This window comes from Pleurodeles waltl, chromosome 8 (assembly GCF_031143425.1).
Source record: "Pleurodeles waltl isolate 20211129_DDA chromosome 8, aPleWal1.hap1.20221129, whole genome shotgun sequence".
NCBI classification, from domain to species: Eukaryota; Metazoa; Chordata; class Amphibia; order Caudata; family Salamandridae; genus Pleurodeles; species Pleurodeles waltl.
Genome location: NC_090447.1, coordinates 226,959,716 through 226,973,418, shown reverse-complemented (window position 1 = coordinate 226,973,418; position 13,703 = coordinate 226,959,716).

Below are 13,703 nucleotides of genomic sequence, written 5' to 3'. Positions count from 1 at the left end.
ACATACCTCTGCAATTCAGATTTAGGAAGGGACACCCTTGACACGCCCCTTCCTAATACCGAATGGTATGTAGTCGCAAATCCAATTGGCAATTCGATAACAAGTTCTAGAATCGCAAATTGGATTTGTTACATTAAAAAATGCACTACTTTGCGATTGCAAAACACATTGATACATCTGGCCCCAAATGCCTAGGTTCTTAACCCTAGGCTTTGGGGGAGGTAGAGGGCTGGGCGAATCTGGCTGTGGGACTACTGCCTTCTCTTAAAAAATGCTTTTACAATTATTCACAAAAGGACCCCTTCCCATTTGCAATTACCACCAATTTAAAATTGATGGTAAAATGTGAATGTTTTGCAACCACATTCCAGTCGCAAAACATTCACACATACCAGTTTGATTTGGTATTAGGAAGGGACACACTCAACACTCCCCTTCTTAATACTGAATTGAGTACCCGAATTGACATTTGGTAACAAGTTACCAAACTGCTATTTGGGTTTTGTACACTCGCAAACAGGCCAATTCTGGGAATCAACCTGTTTGCGACCGGTAATAAGGTTCATACATCTGGCTCCAAATTATTGGAAATTGCACATGAAGCCATAAATTTATGGTCTAGTTTTCCAAGGCAATAATAAAGTACAGTTTGATCAGCACAATCATCATATCTGTTTTTCACTGTCAGATAAATAGTATGTTTCTTCCAAGCTACTCTGTCTTCTTTTTCTTTTTTTGTAGTAAATCAATATATTTAGTTTTTTTAGGATAATGTGCGCATCTACAGCAAATGCGCACTGTGAGAAAGTAGCCTCTTTCTAGCATGGTTACCCCCACTTTTGGCCTGTTTGTGCGTGTGTGTCAATGTGTTTTTACCGTATCATTGGGATCCTGCTAGCAAGGACCCCAGTGTTCATAGTGAAAACCCTATTTTTCAGTGTGTTTTGCTTGTCTCACTGGGATCCTGCTAGCCAGTACGCCAGTGCTCAAAGCTTGTGGCCTATGTGTGTGTTGTCAGTAGTGCTTAACTGTGTCACTGAAGTTCTGCTAATCAGAACTCCAGTGCTTATGCTCTCTCCACGTCCAAATTAGCCACTATAGTTTAGTGACTTCATAGTCCAATTCCAATTGGCACACTGGACTCCCCATATAAGTCCCTAGTATATGGTACCTGGGTACCCAGGGCATTGGGGTTCCAGGAGATCCTTATGGGCTGCAGCATTTCTTTTGCCACCCATAAGGAGCTCAGACAAACCCTTCTTCAGGACTGCCACTGCAGCCTGGATGAAATAGTGCACACACTAATTCACAGCCATTTTCATTGCACTTAAGTAACTTATAAGTCACCTATATGTCTAACCTTAATTTAATGAAGGCTAGGTGCAAAGTTACTAAGTGTGAGGGCACCCTTGCACTAGCAAAGGTGCCCCCAAGCTGTTCAATGGCCAATAGACCATTGCACGTGTGCTCTACATAAAGGTCAATACCTATATGTAACTTCACAATGGTAACTAGGAATATGGCCATGTAAGGTGTCATGGAATTGTCCCCTCATTCCAAATCTGATGTTGGGGGGCCAATTCCATGCATTCTGGAGGCTCCACCATGGACTGCCAAACCAGCTCTCCGAGGCTTGCACTGCAGCTACAGCTGCTGCCACCTCACAGACAGGTTTCTGCCCTCTTGGGGTCTGAGCAGCTCAGTCCCAGGAGGGCAGAACAAAGCATTTCCTTTGGGAGGAGGGTGTTAACTATTGAAGTGTCATATCTCTGAGTGGCCAGTGCCAGCAGGTGACGTCAGAGACCCCTCCTGATAGGTGCATACATGGGTAGGCAGCCGATCTCCCTCTCAGGGTTATTCAGGGTCTCTCCTGTGGGTTCCTTTTAAGATTCAGCTTGCAAGTTTCCTCCAGGAATCCTCTGCAACTTCTGCTTCAGCTTCTGACTGTCGGATCGACCACAGACTGCTCCAGGAACCACAATACCTGCAACAAAGTATCCAGAAAGGCTATTGTGACCCTGCAACTTCAGCTCCAGCCAGCAACTGCAACAGTTTCCAAGGTGTGCACATTCTGAGGACTCCCTGCCTTCACCCTGCACCAGAAGAACTGAAGGAATCTGTGGATTGACAGAGTCACTTCCCTGGTCCTGTAGGCACCTTCCAAGACGACAACCGGTTATCTGGCAATCCTCTCCTGACGATGAGTTTGTTCCCTGGGTCACAGGTGGTGGACCCCTTTGACCCAGACTGTCCTAAGGTCCAGCTGTCCAAATTTTGCGGAGGTAAGAGCTTGCCTTCCCGGTTTGCAACAGTACTCCTGTGCATTGCATCATCTCTAGCTCCTGGGGCCTCTGTGCACTTTTTGCAAGTATCCTTCGTGCACAGCGTGGCCCAGTTCGCCAGCACTCACTCCATCCTGAAACGCACAACTCACTAAGTTGTTCTCCGCGAGGTGGGACCTTCTTTTGTAGTGCTGCAGCAACCGCAATTCGCACCTTCTTTCTTCCCGTATCCTGGATCTCCTGTGGTTGCTGCTTGGTCATCTGTTCCCTCCAGTGTTGTGAGCCCCCTCTGGCTCCTCTTTCCCAGTTGAGGTCCTCAGGTCCCTCCTGGATCCAGGCAGAGCCATTTTGATGCAAACCATGACCTTCCTTGAACCAAGGCTTGTTGGATGAATCCAGCGCTGCAACTTGCCTGCATCCAACATCTCAACGTGGGATATCTCTTGCCTCACGCAGGAACCCGTATCCATCTTCTTTGGTGCTCTTCTGCAGACTTCTTCTAACCGGAGAATCCTCTTTTGCACCACCTTCTAGGTTGGCAGGTACTCCTGTCCTTCCTGGAATCTTCTGCGACTTCTGGACTTGGAATCCTCTCTTCACAGGTCTTCAGGCCCAGGAATCTGCAATTTGTTGTTTGTGTTCTTGCTTGATTTTTGCAATAACTCTTATCACGACTTGTAGTGTGTCCCGAGAAAACTTGCACTTCTTTAATCCTATTTTCCTGAGCTCTGGGGTGGGGTATTTTACTCACCTTTGTGGTTTTCCTACACTCCCAGCCCTCCTCTATACACAGTACTTGCCTTTGGGGAAATTTGTGATTCACATTCCACTTTCTTATTATATGGTTTGTGTTGCCCCTAGGCCTATTGCATCCTATTGCATTCTATTGTATTTTCTGTTTGCACTATTCTGTGACTATTTACTTACCTGATTTTGGTCTCTAGTGTATATATTGTGTGTAATACTTACCTCCAGAAGGAGTATTGCTGCTAAAATATTTTTGGCCTTGTGTCACTAAAATAAATTATCCTTATTTTTGGTAACACTGAGGGGATCATTCTGACCTTGGCGGATGACGGAATCACCGCCAACAGGCTGGCGGTGCTTCCTAACCCATTCTGACCGCAGCGGTAAAGCCGCGGTCAGAGAACCGGGGCCGGCGGTTTCCCGCCGACTTTGCCCCGGCTGGGCTAATCCGCCATGGCAGCGCTGCAAGCAGCGCTGCCATGGGGATTCTGACCCCCTTCCCGCCAGCCTGTTTCTGCCGGTTGACACCGCCAGGAAGAGGCTGGCGGGAACAGGTGTCTTGGGGCCCCCTAACAGGGCCCCGGCCGGCTTTTCACTGTCTGCTTAGCACCCGTCGCATGGCCGCAACACCGCCAGCTACATTCGGAGCCGGATTCTGTGTTGCAGCCCTCCTTCCCACTGGGCCGGCGGGCACTAACATAGTTAGCACCCGCCGGCCCAGTGTGAAGGTCAGAATGCCGGCAGCGGTCTTTTGACCGCGTAGCGGCAGATTGGCGGTTCCCGCATGGCGGGCGGCAACCACCACCCACCAATGTCGGAATGAGGGCCTGAGTATTGGCTTTTATTGTGTATAAGTACCTTGTAACTATAGTGATACTGCAGGAGCTTTGCATGTCTCCTAGTTCAGCCTAAGCTGCTCTGCTACAGCTACCTCTGGACAGCCTAAGCTGCTAGGACACTGCCTACATTTCCCTAATAAGAATAACTGGACCTGGTATAAAGTGTAAATACCTAGGGTACCCACTACAAGCCAGGTCAGCCTCCTACACACACTTTATTTGCAATTTCAGAAATGGTTTGGTGAGATTGCAAAATATCTAAATCATACTGTTTAAAGTCCAAAAAAAATAATCCATTTTACTTTGTCAGTACACAATATTTGAAGACACTGAAACTTTACACAGCACCAAAATATTTTGTATATACTTTATAATTGATAGGACCCTTTTCAGGATTAAAGTGCAGTACAGAATAGCTAATTTGCTCAAATGCCTACACAATGGCCTTTCAGCAGTGTGATATTTCTAAATGGGCAGCTGTTCAATGCTGCAAAATCTTTATTTTGCCTTACAAATGTTTTTCTTTTTTTTTTTTTTAAGGTTTTTAGTAGATTTGGACTGAAACTTTCATTTGGAAGTGCAATTCCACTGGTAAGCAGGATACTGTGTAGCATTCTCCTCAAAATTCTGTTTTGAGTGCTGTGTTATATTTTTAACTATGTTTTCTAACCCTACCACAGAACTATGTATAAGTTCATTTCTAATGTCCTACATTGTTTACATATGGAACCCTTCAGTTTAAGTATGGTAAGCTCCTTCCTAAAAGTATGGTTCAATTCTGGACGCATCACTCCAACAACCAACAAATATATTTGAAACATTTAACTGATTCGTTATTTTCTTAACATATAATTCATATGGTAAAGTTAAACATGGAAGTGTTTTCATGTGAATAATAGTTTATTTAAGAATTGTCTTTCAATAGCAAACACTTTTTTCACAACCAGTTGAATATGTTGTTTATGTTTCAGTTATGCAAAATGTTTTTTGGAAGTGGGATATTTTACTTTTGTCTTCATGTGAGGCAAAAGGCGAAAAGGCTTCCTTTGGTTATGACCAAGCCCTCCATTTAAGGATCCCAGCTTTGTCACAAAGCCTCTTTTAACATGTGGAGATTTTTTAAAGCTTTCCTCTATATTCCTCTCAATGTTGACTTGCCTTTATTCCTTGGACACTTACCCTGAAAAATGTACTACAAGCGGTCACCACATCTTCATTCATTTCTGCGATCCATTTGAACAAACCAACCTAAAAGTACATTGTACTGATCTGCCCTAATCTAAGCATTTTTGTGCCTCAGATGATAACCGTTTCATACAGAGTTCCCTTTGTGCAATCAACACTAGTATGAAAAGTATATGTGACTGTAGTTTCCCTAATTTAATACCAGGCCCTTCACCAGTTAAGGTACTAAAGATGACAAAAGCCAAGCTTACCTTAATCTCCCTTTCCAATGTACCTGTTAAGATCTTACCCACTTCTTGCCAGAAGATCTGTATATTTGGACACTGCCAGAATAAGTGTACATCATCTGGATTCTCTAGGCCACACTCTGGGAAACACCTTGTCCTCTGTCCTCCCAACTTCATCAGTCTCTTCAGGGACCAGTATGCTCTGTGAACTGTAAATAAATGATTTCTTCGTACGAGTGCAGGCTTTACCAAGGTCCAAAGTGTAGGCATTGATACTTGGCACAAGCTGGTTAACTTCAGCACCGACAAGTCTGATCTCCAGTTTTCCTCTGGCAATGTTAGTGGCACATCATAAACCCTGTACCAACATCACAATACCATTTGGACATTTCTTACTCCTGCAGGAAAGTGCTCAGCAGTTTCCCCTTCCCTTCAGCATTCCCAAACACCAAATTCTCTTTGCGTTCCTACCCAACTAACTGATAATATTTGAACCTAGAAATCTTCATTTCTGTGAGCCGGAATAGTGTGTTCCAAGTTCTCAAAGTTCCCTCTTCTTGCAATTCTCCACACCTTATGATTCCAGCATCCCTTAATGGTCTGGATAATGTATCCTGTAAACATTCTGGCGTACCAGAGGAGTTCCATATTGGGGCACATTTTCAGCACTCTCCTCGCCTGCATCCATATTGTACATGCCTCCCTCAAAGTCTTAAGCCTGATCTTCTTAAAAAATGTGGATGACCAAAATTACATTGAAAATGTGCCCCTTCTTCCTACAAACTCTTTGCTAGAGACTGATAGAGAAGAGAGATCTGCTGAAACTCATCTCTTATTAATTGCCTTATATTTTCAGTTGGAAGGCCCAATGATACCATTGGAAATCTGGCAAAACAATCGCTCCTTCTATTTTGCACCTAAGCAGCTTTTTCCAGGCAATGTGTGCCCCTTATTGAGCCCAGATAAAGCTATTCACTTCTCCATGGAGCTTGTTAAAACATTGTGGGATTGTGCTTAAAATGAAAGTGAACCTAAATTGTATCATATTGTAAACTACATTACTCCTGCTGAGCAGTGAAAGTAGAGACAGCCCCAAGACTTCAACATTCTTATAGTTTCTGAAAAAAGCCTGTTAAAATTTACTTGAGTCATCTGACTCAAGTCATCAACCAGTTGAACTCCTAAATATTTAATCTAATTGTTCTCCAAGGAGCTAATTGACAGGGCATTTCAGGTCATTAGTTCCATTTTCTGTTTGTTTACTAAGCACCCTGAACATCTGTTAGTATGTTTGTTATGGCGGTAAAGGATCCTGTACAATTCTGTGTATAAATCATCAGGTCATCCACATATAATGCCACTATTTTATCTACTTATGATATTTAAAAGGGATTATCTTCTGGTCACCCCCTCAACCAAATTGCTAAGGGTTCAATATATAGGTTGAAGAGTAGTGACAATAAGGGACATCCCTGCTGTGTTCCTCTCTGTATTTGAATTTGATTAGTTAGATTCCCATTAACTAATATCCTTGCTGATGATTTCCTACAGATAGCCCAAGAAATGAATTACTGCATGTAGGAAAGGTCAACTTACTCTATTAAAGGCTTTTGCAGAATCAAATGTCATGATAGTAAGTATGTTTGGTAAAGTAAAATGTTCCTTTTGTTGCAGCATCTACAGCAGATGTTAGGTCATTGGTCAACTAGTGCAATTGTCTATTTCTCATTTAGCCATTCTGATCTTCATGCACCAACCCTCCCATCACCTGTCCAGTATTCTAGCTATGACTTGTGTGTAAATTTTATAGTCAATATTAAACAATAATGTAGGTCTATGTGAATCACAAGCTTTGGGGTCCTCATTGGGTTTTAAATGTATTCTGATTATTGCTACTTCCATGAACATGGTTGTACACAACTGTCTACATATATAGCGTTTAAAAACCTAGTCATGTTCATCCTTTAGTATCCTATATAACTCCTTAGGTAAACAGTCTGGGGCTGAGGCCTTTCCCCTTTTCAGGCCTTTGATGACTCTACTCACTTTCTCAGAGCTTATCTTTTGGTTTAAGGCCTGCTTCAAGTCTGACCGTAAGACAGGAATTTCGACTTGCTTAAGACAACTGATTATCTGCTCTACGGTGGCTGTTACATCATCTGTGTGCAGAGTCTGAAAGAAGCTAGCAAATGTTTGTTCTGTGTTTTGGCCCCATTCTCCAATCTCCTTTATTATTATTTCCACAATCAAGTTATTTGATCTTTCTACCCCCATCTTCCATGCCAGTAATTCCACACAGCCCTCCCCATGCTCGTAGTAGGCTAGTTTGCTCACTTCTAATTTTGTCCTCAAGAGATCATGCAAATAATACACCAGTTCCTCTTGCCTCTCTAAGTTTATTATTGAGGTTGGACCACTCACCATTATTTTTGCTAGATTCTACAACTCTTTGCAGGCCCTATATCTTCACTTTGAGCTCCCTCATTCTAGACTTGTATGAGTTAATTTTAAAAGCAGCACAGCTGACTATGATTCCCTGAATAAATCCTTGAAGATAAAACATACAAAATTCAAGGGAATGGAGCGTGTATTCACATGGAAAAACGTTATTGTGTCTTTCTTAGGTTGGCTAACGACTGCAGGGTTATTTAACAGTGTCCTATCCATGGTCCAACTGTATTGTGATGGTCCTTTGTCCAGGATGATCTCAAGTTTCACCGCAGAGTGATCGGAACGGTGTTCCTGTTGATGCAATACCTCTTTTATTTTCAGAGCCAACCTCCCACTCAAAAAAAAAATCTATCTGTGAGAAGTACCCATATATTTTGTTGTGATACGTATAGCCCTTCTTTTGACCCTCTTTCTGCCTCCAAATATCCACTAAGCCCAAGTCTCTAATTAAACAGCAAACACCCTCCCTCATCTTAGAACAATTAATTACTGGTCCGACACTCATATGTGTCAACTGGGGTCTAGTAATACATTAAAATTCCCTCCTACAACTAAATATTGTCCCACCTCTACCTCCGCTAGTTGTCCATACAACAATATTAGGGGCCTAGTACCCTACAAATGTGTACCCTCCCCCTGTAACTTTGTATTTACTATCAATCATCTCCTTCCTGGATCTGCCACACAGTTGTCTCCCTTGGCCCACGCAGAGTTCTTTAGCAGGATGGCTAACTCCTTCACATTACACCGCTGAATTGTATATGCAAATTGATTCATTCAGATTTGCCCTTTTAGAATTTTATACTATTCTCCCTGGACATTGGGTGTTTCCGCCTGCCAGCACAGCGGGAAAGAGGGCCTTTACATTTATGCCGGCTCCTAATGGAGCCGGCGCCAATGTGGGGGTGCGGCGGGTGCAGCAGCACCCGTCGGGCATTTCACTGCCCGTAATTTGGGCAGTGAAATGTGCGACGGGCTGTGCATGGGAGTCCCCGAGCCCCCATTCTGCCAGCCTTTTCATGGCAGTGTTAACCGCATGGAAAGACTAGTGGAATGGTACTCATAATCCCAAGAACAGCACTGCTTGAAGCGCTGCCCTGGAGCATTTGAAACGCCGAGAACGCCAGGCTGCCTGGTGGCGGCAGCCTGGTGGTGGTGGAATTTCAACTCTGGTGGCTCTGCCATGGTCATAATATGGCGGGCGGACCACCACTACCGCAGCGGTCCACCCGCTACTGTAAGTCTGGCGGTCCATGGGCCGCCATACTCATGAGGGCCTAAATGTGTTTCCTGCAGGATTATGACCTCATAGTCTGAATGTTTTACATATTCTAAGACTCTTCTCCTTCTACCCTGCACCCTGAGCCGTTTTATGTCCCAGGACAGGACCCTAAAGCCTGTATTGTTCATCATGTTAGCTCTAGGCTCGAGCTTTTATATCCTTTGTCTCATATGAGAAAATCTTTTCTCTTTTTATTCCCACCTGCTCCCCACCTCATGAAACACCTCTTAACCCTCAGCCTGCATACATGTCCTTCCTTCCCTGCCCTTACCTCCCCACCCCTCCTGGAGAACCCTCTAGACCTCCCTATTGAGTGTCTCTGGTACCCTTAGGCTCAGTTTCCCTGCTAGCTACTCATGATTCTCCTTTATCTGCTGAATTAAACTCTTAACCTCCATGAACTCTCTTATATTATACATTTTGTTGTTCCACAGGATCCTAGGAGTTGCAGGGAAATGGACAGTGGCACCAAGTAATCTACACTCCTGCATATATCTCCCCAGCTCCCACAGTCTATCTTTCTTCACCCTGGAGATAGCTGATCTGATACAAAAGGATATCTCACCCCTCTTAAAGCTATTGTCCCTCAAGGCTCCAGAAAGGATTCATTCTTTTATAGAGTAAGTCCTAAAGTTCACCAATATTTTCCTGGGTTTTTCCTTATTTAGATTTTTCTTAAAAGGATCCCTATGGACCCTCTGAATATCAACCCACAAATTATCTTAGGATACCGAGAGGACATATTCCTTTATCAAATTGGTCACAAAGCCTTTCAGATTTCCTCCTTCCATACCTTCAGGAATGTTCAGCAATCTATTATTATTCCTTTTGGCATTGTTTTTTAGGTATTCTCTTTTGTCAAGTAGCTCCTTTAGCATTTGAATCTCTCCGCATTTAGAATCAATCTCCTTATTCAAGACCTCGATGGAAGCTTCCATGTTGCACATCCTCATCCTCTTTGAGAGTTCATTCATTTTAAGCTCCAGCCTCTCAGAAACCCCTTGTATTTGTGTGTGATTCTTCTCCTAAATTGTGAATTTCTGTTTAATTACTTCTGTGAGAACTGTAATGATTCTGTATCAGGTCGATCTTCTGTGCCCTGCCTATAGTTGCCCATGTCAGGGGCAAAATTTGTAGTTCCCTCTTGCTGTCCTGTCCTCTAGGTCCCTAAGAGAGGGCTTGGAAAATATTTGTAAGCGCTAGTTAGCCTTCTCCCCCCAGTCAAACTCTGTCTTGAATCCATGGTTTCAGAGGCAGCTGATATGTGCAGTGATTTCTTCTGCTCCCCTACCCTGTGTCTGGTTTGTACTTTAAAAAAAAAAACAGAGAGGGAACAATTTATAGTCTATCCCTAAAATTACTGTGATCCTTCGGGGTTCCTTACTGTTTGTGTTTTTATTACGTTGGACCAGAATCACAGGAGGACAAACACCACTTTCTAAGACCTGTGGTGTAACACTTAGGCCGTAAGGGCTACCTTCCAGCACAAAAACAATCCTGGGAGGCTTTTTCTATTTTCTCAGTGTGATACTTATAGAAAGAGGAAAGAGGAAAAGGAGAAATAAACATAGTTCTCCTTTTTGTGCCTCACCTGAGGAGGTATGAGGTTTTGGTGCATCTCCAGGCTCTTGTAAATTTGGGGATCCATCAAAATCCATCCATGTTGCATGGGAAAACCTACTGCAACTCCCATTGAATGCCTCCCTCGCTCAGAGTAAGCCAACATAGTGAGTTGTGCTGTCTTGCCTTACTTTGTATCTAGGAGGCCATTCAAAGTGACACAAAGTGGCTATGTGTGGCCTTATAGATATGGTTAAAAGGTTTGTGCTGCCGTTGCACCACTAAAAGTGATGCTACAGTGGCACAAACCTCTCACAAATATCCCTGTGTTTTCAAAATGTTATCTATATCGTGCAGATGGTGTACATTTTACCTCCCCTGGAAATAATGTGTTTATTAATAAAATCTGCCAATCGCTGCTGAACTATATGTAATCTGAACATAACTTTTCTAGTCAAAGGCTTTTATAAGTGCCAACTTAATAGCAAGATGTGCAAATGTCAAAATAAAGGCCTCTTTTTGTAAAAATATTTGTATGCTACAGTTGTACTCTTTGGATACTTTCGCAACATTACTCCTGTACTCCAGATTCTTTTTTAACAAATAGCCATTTGCACATATTACTCCCTACTTGTCACCACTGTATTAAATTGTTGCTAATTAAAAGTACAACACAGCGCACTTAGTTTGAAAGTTATTCTTAAGGACTATGACAAAACACTGGTCAAGTGCTGTCAAAACCAACATGACTACCTTCATCTTTTGGATAAAAAACACATTAGCCAATCAGGTAATCTTGTGTCATCACTCAGTACTGTGGTAGTACAGCAGTATAACTCACTAAATATATACACTATAACTTAACACTTACTTACTCTACTTACCTGCATGATTCCACAGATTCATCTGCAGGTTGTGAGGTTCATTTATTTTCGATAGGTGTTGTTCTAGTACGATTCTTGTGGGTAATTAGTCGATCTTAGGCTTGCTACTGCTAGGTTTCTGATGGACAGCTTATGTTAATAAAGACATAGTTGACTAGTAAGTTGTTTTCGATTTTTACTCCATCCTTCTTCTAGAGTCATATTCAAGATATTCATGCCTGTCTTTCGGACTTAGGACCTCATTTCAACCTTGGCGGTCGGACGAGGCCGAGGCTGAACTGCCAGTCGGCCGCCCATGCTGCCGGAAACCCACCGGCTTTATTTGGACATCCCCGCTGGGCCGGCAGGGGGAAACAGCGGGGATGTCGGCTTTAACATTGCCGCCGGCTCCTAATGGAGCCGGCGGAAATGTGGCAGTGCAGTGGGTGCAGCAGCACCCATTGTGCTTTCCACTGTCTGCCAGGCAGACAGTAAAAATCGTGATGGGGCTGCGCCTGGGGGCCCATGCACTGCCCTGTGACTCCCCTTACCACCAGCCTTTCCATGGAGGTATCTTCTTCCATGGACAGGCTGGCGGTAAGGGGAGTCAAAATCCCCGAGGTCAAAATATGGCGATTCGTACCGCCAGCCTGTTGGCGGTATGAACGCCACTTCAACCCTGGCGTTCGGTGACCTCCAGGGTTGTAATGAGGCCCTAAATTTTTTAAATGTTGAATCCCACAGAACTTTATGGGGAGATTCAAAGTGACAATTCAATCAAAAGCAACACTTCATGTCAGTTTTTCTCGTCAGAGATTTTCACCCTTCGCAGCATTTGTTTGATGGCCTGATTAACTCTTATAAGCCAATATTTTGCAAAAGATAGGCAGGAGTGTTGATCCACTTGATGCATGGTATATTACCAAGGTTTCTGTAAAATGTGGGATATGAGGTTGTTGCCTTGTTCAGTCAGTAGTTGATATCCTCTTCTGGATGGTTCAAGAGGCACTGATATGTCCATTCCTGTTGTAGGATTTGTTAATCATGGGCCCCACAGCAATCAGAAGTCATAAATGCAACAACGTGCATCTTTTGCTTATAGTGTCTTTGGCCCTTGTACTATAGCTATCAGAAATGGGCACCAATGATGTCTTTTAGCATGTGATACTCATGTTAGAGGGGAAGGGTACCTCAAGGATTACTGAAGTAGGTGCTGGGCTATACTCAACTATGCATCAAATAACACCCAATAATTCAATTCCCAGTGACTGTTTTTTTCTCACAAAGCAAAAGAACTTCAATACAAAAAGAAACTAAATACTACACACAACAAAAATTACAAATTCATAGATAATGACAGATGCATAAAATAATTGCGACCTTCCAAAGAGCCTCGCAAAGTACTGGGACTACACGCTATCAGATCACATAAGGATCAGGAAAGTCAAATACGCCCCTTAAATGTGAAATACACCTCGTAGGTCAGAGGAGCTTTAGGGCCAGATGTATAAATCTCCCGTTTTGCACCTCGTAAATAGTGAATTTTAAGAAATCGCTATTTTAGAAATGCAAAATGGGATGTATCAAAACTGCGAGTCGGTAATAGCAATTTCTTAAAATTCACAAACGCAAATTTGCGAGTTGCAAATATCGAATTGCAAAAAAACAAGTGCGATTTGGTATTTGAAAATCGCAAATTGCAAAAACGGCAAACCGGAACAGGCTGATGACATCACAACCAGGAAGTAAATCAGCCTATGCTGTTTCCAGGAGCCATACCCACAGGAGCAGGCAGAGAGGTACAGCCTAGCACCAGGGAAGCAGTTGTGTGATCCAGCCAGGACCAAAAAGCACCATGGCCAATGATGGGAATGTGAAGGAGAATGAGAAAGAGAAAGGAGACAGGAAGCGCAAGCTCAAATGCGGTGAGCAGGAATTGGAGGTGTTCACTGAGGAGGTGGTCAGATACCCAGACAAACTTTTTAGAGCGAATTCACTCCAGGTACCTGAAAGTGAGAAGAGGAAACTGTGGACAGAAATACAGACAAAAATATGCGCAGTGGATGTTGTGCAGCGCTCTGTTGAGGAGATACGCAAGCGATGGTAAGATTTGCGTTCCCGCGCCAAGGAGAGGGTGGCCAGCAAGTTAAAGGAAACAAGGAGCACCGGAGGAGGACCACCCACCCAGACACCATCTACACCATTGGAAGACAAGGTGGAGTCCACACTGCTTTCTGAAGCTGTCAGTGGTGTCACTGACATTGACA